Source organism: Geospiza fortis, unplaced genomic scaffold (genome assembly GCF_000277835.1).
Source record: "Geospiza fortis unplaced genomic scaffold, GeoFor_1.0 scaffold897, whole genome shotgun sequence".
Taxonomy (NCBI): Eukaryota; Metazoa; Chordata; class Aves; order Passeriformes; family Thraupidae; genus Geospiza; species Geospiza fortis.
In genome coordinates, this window is record NW_005054580.1 from 307,078 (window position 1) to 314,731 (window position 7,654).

A 7,654-nucleotide genomic window follows, 5' to 3' on the forward strand; every position below is an offset into this window, starting at 1 on the left:
AGACTAATTAAAGGAAGTTTGCTCTTCAAAGGATGAAGAGTTCAGATTCATTCACAGATATTTATATATTTAATTTAGTTGTGCACAGAGAAGATGAATGCACAGGTAGCTCTAGGGAAGAGCTCAGATTCATTCACAGATATTTATATATTTAATTTTGTTGTGCACAGAGAAGATGAGTGTGCAGGTTTTTGTAGGTACAGATCTGCTCTGCTTCTGCACAAGCCCTCTGAGGAGCATCATCACATTCACAAGTGCCAGAAAAAGGAACAGGCTCTTCTTCCCCTTCAAATGCAGGGACAGAAGTGGCACAGAAGGACGGAAGGAAGGACGGAAGGAAGGACGGACGGATGGATGGATGGATGGAATCCATGGATGGATGGATGGATGGATGGAATCCATGGATGGATGGATGGGGGGGTGGGAGGGTCCATGGATGGATGGATGGATGGAATCCATGGATGGAATCCATGGATGGATGTATGAGGGATGGACGGAAGGAATCCATGGATGGATGGATGATGGAGAGATGGAGGGATGGATGGAGGATGGACAGAATCCATGGATGGACGGATGGACAGGATGGATGGATGGATGGATGGACGGATGGATGGACGGACGGATGGATGGACGGATGGACGGATGGATGTCTCTGACATCACACCTGCAATCCAGGCTTTGCTGACATCTCTCACTGTTTGGGATGAGCTGCTGGGTAATTTGTGCTGGGAACTGCAGTGAGGGGAGCCCCATGCTCGGCTGTTTGCCCCCGTGGAGGTGGCAGAAGTGACAAAAGCTGTTTGCCAAAGGTTTCCTCACTACTGGGAAAGTCTCAGTGGCTTCCCAGTGCCCTGCAATTACAGGCCAGGAGAGGAAAGCAGGTGCAGCTACACAAGATAAAACCATTCCTTCAGCTTTCCATCCCCAGTTCCAGCTGGCATTTCAGTGCTGAGCAGCACAGAAATAACAGCACAGCCCAAAGCATCTCCTTAATAACTCCAATAAATCACAGGGATGACAGAACAAAACCAGGAAGGAGTTCACATGGGAACATCTTTGGGAGAGGACAACACCTGCAGCTGCCTTGGAGAAGAGCAAATCCTTGTGAGCTCCTGGGCTCAGCAGACACATTCCCAGAGCATTCCCTGAGCACTGGGACCTCCTGGCTCTTGTCTACAGCGCCTGCCAAGGTCTGACCACAGCAGGTGCTTCATGTTCATCAGTGCAAACAGAAACCCCTTCCATGTGTGCAGCCTCAGCTCTGGCTGGGAGGGAAGTTAAACTGAGGAATCCAGGGATTCAGCCCATTTTACCCTGGAATGGGATGGGAGAGGCTGAAGGCTCTAGGAAGGTTTGTTTTGGGAGGTTACAATATTTTTCATCTCTACAAGCTCACTGAACTGTGTGGTTGTGCCTGGCAGCTTGCCTTCCACAACAGGAACTGAAACTATTATACTGAGAAATAGAGAAAATTACAGTATTTCAAACTCTGCTTATTTCTCTGGAAAAAAGAAAAAAAAAAAAGGACAAAAACCTCGGGAGGCTTTTCTTTTTTTTAATAGCTGAATGAATAAGAAAGTTCCCTCTCTAGTAAGTCTGTTTTTGCTTTTCAGTCTCTAACAGACATTTAAATGTCTGACAAATAGATTATAGACTACTTGTTTTAAGAGTTGGGGGGGGAAATGAAGCTCAAATCTGTATTACTTTGAAAGACAAGCACAATATTCAATATTTGGTCTGCACAGCTTGTGGCACCTACTAAAACCTTCATTAAAGCCCCAGTGACAAACTGCTGCTGTCAGGGAGAAGTGATGCTGAGCACTCTGCAATATTTGATGGTACAGTTGCCCACACAGTCATTATGACCATGTTTTCATTCTGCTCTATACTGAAAAAATATAGGCACCCATTAGAACATTTTGATAGAAGTTGGGTTGGTTTTAGCTAAAGGAGCCCATCAAATATTTACATGGAGGTGAGGACTATAGGTGCACTCATCACCTGAGTGGAAATCCCATCTGGAAATCAGCAGTGGAAAAAGAGAGCAAACCTTTGAGTAGTTTCTCTCCACATTTACATTACATAATATTTTGAATACATTAAATCTGTGCAAGTGCCACTTTGTATAATATAATTATTTTTATCAACTTCCTAACACAACAGTTGTTTCAGGTTTTTCAATGTACAATACAGAAAAATTAATCTAAAATAAGTTTGTGCAGTATTCTGCAGAGCAGCTACCCAGAACTTAGGGCTCTGATCTATGGAGAGTTTCCTTCACTACCCACAGAAAACCAGCAAAGCCTTTTAATCTGAGTTACTCATTTCTTTGTGCTTCTCCTATTGAGCTTTAAGTCTGTTCCACACACATCATAGGAGAGGGAGAGTTCTGTCAGCAAACATCCAAAGCAACAGGGTGCAATTGTTATCTTTCTGCTCTCCATGTTTACTTGTTGAAAAAAGAGTGTAATTCTCTCTCTTCCCTGATAACTTGCTAATAATCTCAATATTTTTGGAATATATTTATTCTTATCATAAAGAAAATTTGCTCAGACATCTCCTTGCAATCATAAAAATGAATACTAAGCTTATACTTCACTCTACAAAATTCTATTTCACAGTTAATACTTACTAATTTTTCTTTATTTGTTCTACTATTTCATAAGCCCAAAACTCACTTGCTGGTGAATGCTATTTTCCCTTTTTTTCTCTAATAGTTTGACCATTATACCTCATTTTCCCTCCTTGGTTAATGAACCTTCAGCAACAAGAGAGGTAACAAATGAAAATACAGATTGCACATGCATTGTGTCACCACTTGCAAGTTACTAGAATCACCTGCTATTCAAGAGAAAATTCAGAATAAATACCAGCTTGTACAAAACAGTGGAATTTTTATACAATCAGTGGCAGTTGGGCAAAGCCATTTTAACAAGATTATGAAGATCAGCCAACCCAGCCTGCCTGGCTTTCAGTGCAGTTATAACTAAAGAAAAGCTGGAGATAATGTGGTGCTGCCCCACGCCTAACAGCACTGGCTGGATTCCTGCTCATCTAAGCAGAACATCCTGTAAATGTATGGCTTCAAAATTTCATAATTAAACCCCCTACCACCTGGTTACAGAAATTAAAGTCTCATCATTGCTAAGGCAGAGCATCTTCACACAAGTGAAAAATGTTAAATTAGATACACACCACACCAAACACGGTGACAAATGTATCAGCACTCCACCTGGATCTAATAATTTTATTAAGCTGAGCTTATAAAACATGGCTCATGCTACAGATAAAAAAAAAATAATTAAGCCATGCACTATTACTGCTGGAGCTTTCATTTCTGCATCCCCACACTTGCATTCCAGGCTATAAGTGATACTTTATCTGAGAAATTCTAGTTTGAGTAAAATTAAGGTTTTGCCTTATGAGGAACAAATTTATAATTGTGGGGAAAAGCCTGTCTACATCAAGTACAGAGGAAGGATTATTTAGTCCAAATCCCAGGGTTGGGGGCAGTGGGAGAATGCAGAACTCTGCCAGAGGAACCTGTCTGCAGAGGGGCCAACTCCACCTGCACCACTTCCATGCTGGGATTCGGCATCTCCTCACACAACCCATCAGCAGTGCACTCCAAACAGTTTGTCACATTCCCTGATCCCAAATGTCACACAGCACAACGTACAGAGACAGCAGATTGATCTTCCTAGCCAAGGGAACCTCTCCTTAAACAATTAAGAAATGTAAAACCATCACAACGTGGGGAAAAAAATCTCTGGTAAAGTGAATAGAGCACGTCTGGTCCTTGGCCGGCATCACCAAGCCAAAATTCAAGATTGTCTTTACCAAAAAAGTGAATTCCTCAAGAATGTTCCAGAATTTCTATGAAGTTACAACAGTAGATTTTTCATTTGAGGGAGGAAAAGAAAAAGAAGCAACTTACAGTTGTCTTGTAAAAACAAGCAAGTGCCTCATGAACAGGGTTCTGAGTCACATAACCAGCTGGGTCTTCTCCTGTTGGCTAATCAATCTTGATTTCAAAACTGGAAGAAAGAAAGAAGATAATTAGACTTGACAAACCCCAGAGAATTAAGCAAATTAATAGAACAAACAAGGATTGATCTAAAGGATGCCCCACAGGGGAAACAGATCCAAGAGCAAACATCCAGTGTCATAAATAGTTAGGGACATCTTGCAGTAAAATCAAGTGATTAAAAAGTTCCAACTCTGTGACCAAAGATGTGAATTAAAAGCTCAAAAACACAGCCCCAGTGAAATCTCTTTTACCCATTTATCAGAGCTGTAGCACTCTGGCCTCTCATATTTGTAAATAAATGTGATTTTTAATGTTTCTGGAGGCTGAAAACTCCATGTGTGCTGTGTCTGTGTGAGAGGGAAAGGCCAGCAGAGAGGGGGGACATTCCCCTGCTTTTCCTTGCATGACACAAGAACTTGGAAGGGAATAATTGAGAGGTCTTAGGGTCATCACAGAGATGTCATGGTGAATAAGTGACATTCTGGCTGCTTTCATAAGGAGATTATGAAAGCCTCCCTGCTCAAGAAGGTGCAGGGAATGACAGGCAAGGAGAGGCCCTCCTTGGACAGGATGTGGGAACACATCCTTGCACTGTAAGGACAGACAAAAATTAATCTGTTCTTCATGTTTTGGTACTAAAAGGGAGTGTTGTGCTCCAGCAGGATGCCATGTCTGACCCAAGCACAGAATTACATTGGGTTCCTCTGGTGTCAAACCTCAGCATCTGGCAGAGCTGGAGGGACACTCCTGGGAGAGCAAACATCCACTTCTGCCTCATGAGTTCCAGCTAATGATCAATTCATCACACCCCTCAGTAAATCATGTTTGGGTTCAGCTTGCAAAAACGGGATTGTTTAAGGCCCTTTGAACAGCATGTGAAAACATCTTTCATTATAAATGAGGATTTCCCTGCAGACACCAGTAGGATCACATCTGCTTCATCTTGGATTAGCATAAAGGAGTGACTGTCCCCATGCTCCTGCCACTGTGCCAGCTCTGCCAGGTTTGGCACGTCATGGGCTTTATTCAGCCTCCACCTTGTGCCCAAATGAACATTCCAACTATCCAAACACATTTCAGTTCCATATTGATGGCATTTGTTTGAGGTAGAGCAACATCACTTAAATATTCTTACTCTAATTTAGCTCAGTTCAGTTTGTGTAATTTACCTGGGACTCCCAGGACACGGACACCATTCCTTTGTAAACCACATTTCAAATGTATTGTGAAGGTTAACGCACAACACAGAGTTCCAGGACCACACAATATCCCCAAGGCTTCCTCTCCCCTCATGGCTGTGGAAATCAGTGGGAGCTGATTTTGGAGGATGGAAAGATGGAGCAGCCCAGGGAAGAAGCACTCAGAGGTGAGTGCTTCTGAGAGGTTGGACACGCCCCAGCCAGGTCTGGGACCCCAAACCCTCTGCCTTGGGCTGAGCAGGGCAGGGGAGATACTGCCCCAGCCCTGGGCCAGCACAGGAGGGACCTGGAGGAGCCCAGAGGAGGCTCCAGGATGAGCAGAGGATGAGCAGCTCTGCTGGGAGGAAAGGCTGGCACAGCTGGCATTGTTCACCTGCACAGGAGAAGCTCTGGGGTCACTGAATTGTGGCCTTGCAGGGCCTGGAGGGGCTGCAGGAAAGGTGGAGAGAGATGATTTACAAGTGACAAAACATGGGGAATGGCTTCACACTGGCAAGGCAGGGTTACATGGGACATTAGGAAAAAAATCCTTCCCTGTGAGGGTGGGCAGGCCCTGGCACAGGGTGCCCAGAGCAGCTGTGGCTGCCCCTGGATCCCTGGCAGCGCCCAAGGCCAGGCTGGACAGGGCTTGGAACACCCTGGGATGGTGGAAGGTGACCCTGGCCATGGCAGGGGTGGAATGAGATGATCTTTAAGGTCCCTTCCAAGCCAAGGCAGCCTCTGATGTGACTCTGTGCTATTTAACGCCAAGGGATGCACAGCCTTGCCCTGCCCCACACACTGAAGGAGGAACACACTGAACCTGCCTGCTACAAACAGGAACCTTTGGAGGATCCAGTCTGAAATCCCAATCTCAAGACCCTGTCTACCAAAGAAAATAAGACTTTTGGTACAGATTTCTAACCAAATACTTACTATCAGGCTGTACCACCAGGTGGCAAGATTGCAAAATAAAGGAAATTTTAAAATTGTTCCTAAAACCCATTCAGCCAGGGCTGCTTCAAGGACCCCTGGCTGGGCCATGGTGATTGTTTTGGGAGGACCTGGGCAGGTATTCAACATGTACCCACATGGGTCTGTAAAATAAAGTATTTTAAGTTTTCTCTGTCACTCCTCATGTAGTCAACAGTCAAATGCAACAGGAGATTCCCAGTACATGAAAAAGGAAATTGTGGCCACCAGCTACACTCCTGTGAAGAACTTGGTTTTCCCACTGTTTTCATCCTCTTCCCCTGATAACCAGTTTAACCTTTTCAAAAGAGCCTAAAACCTGACATGACTGCTGGGAACCACATAAAAAATGGGAATATGACTCAAAAAGATTAATAAAATTAATCCCATTGCAAAGGGAGAGTGAGGACTTTACACAGAGTGTACTTACAATCATTTGGGTAATTTGCCATATATTTTCATTTATCTGGTTATATCCCAATTATCTATAAACCAAGACACAGTTCTAAGTTCTACACTAAAGGTGTGCCACAGACACATGAGCTCAGTTTAAAGGGCTGAATTTTATAATATGTTATTTTAATTTAAAATTTAGGGATAATATAAATCTCCACTAACAACTTGGGAAACTCTCTCTCTAATTCCTTGCCCCTAGATCACAAAGGATGCCATGTGAGCACCCACTCCACATTATGTGATTTATTTATATCTAAACACACACATAAATAACAGGCTATAAAATATTAGTAAAGCTAATACTGGTAACCACACCAAGCTGGTGAGAAACTCTACCTGACCCTGAGATATGCAACACAAAAGAAACAATGATTCCAGAAATAGTTTAGGGACTTTTTCCCTTCCATTTGTAGCCTTGCACCTGCTCCATAACACACAGCTACACTTCACAGATGCTTAAAATATTGTCATTATCCCTGGAGCTAGAAGAAATTAGGTAGGTGTAAAATAATCAGAATGTCAAGCACATTAAATGTCAAGCATAAATAAGAACCAAAATTGGAATCTTTCAAAGATGCTGGTACTCCCACAGTTGGGCAAAAAGTGTTAACTTCAATAACTGCCACCATTTGGGACTTGTATTATTATACAAACCACAAAATTCTCTGCCTTAATGGCATCAGCTTGAAAGATGATTTGGCATTAGAAAGTAGAAGTAAATGTTACCCAAAACATCAAGAAAACTTCCTGCCCCAAAATAGATTTTTATTTGAGATTCTTCAATTTAAACACTCCAGGGTATTGAAATTAAAAAGAGAAATAAAAAATCCAAAAGGCTTTGCAGGAGAAGGGAGGGATGAGTAATACACGAGCCTGTGTTACATGAGATGGCACCAAAAATATAAACTGCAAAATAAACTGTCGAGTTATGTTCCTTCAACCAATAAAACAAAATAACTTCTTCAATCACCTTTTAATTCCATAATCCAGTCATCATGAAAATAAAAATCAAGCACTC

At 42.8% G+C, this 7,654-nt stretch overlaps 1 protein-coding gene across 1 annotated transcript in view; it reads right to left on the reverse strand.

The window, feature by feature from the left end:
- ATP2B2 (ATPase plasma membrane Ca2+ transporting 2) overlaps window positions 1-7,654 on the reverse strand; it is a 305,210-nt gene that overhangs the window by 264,184 nt on the left and 33,372 nt on the right. Inside the window, exon 2 of the mRNA XM_031064301.1 lies at window positions 3,938-4,037. The gene's annotated coding sequence lies outside the window, so the exon portion shown is untranslated. The remainder of the gene's footprint in view (window positions 1-3,937; window positions 4,038-7,654) is intronic.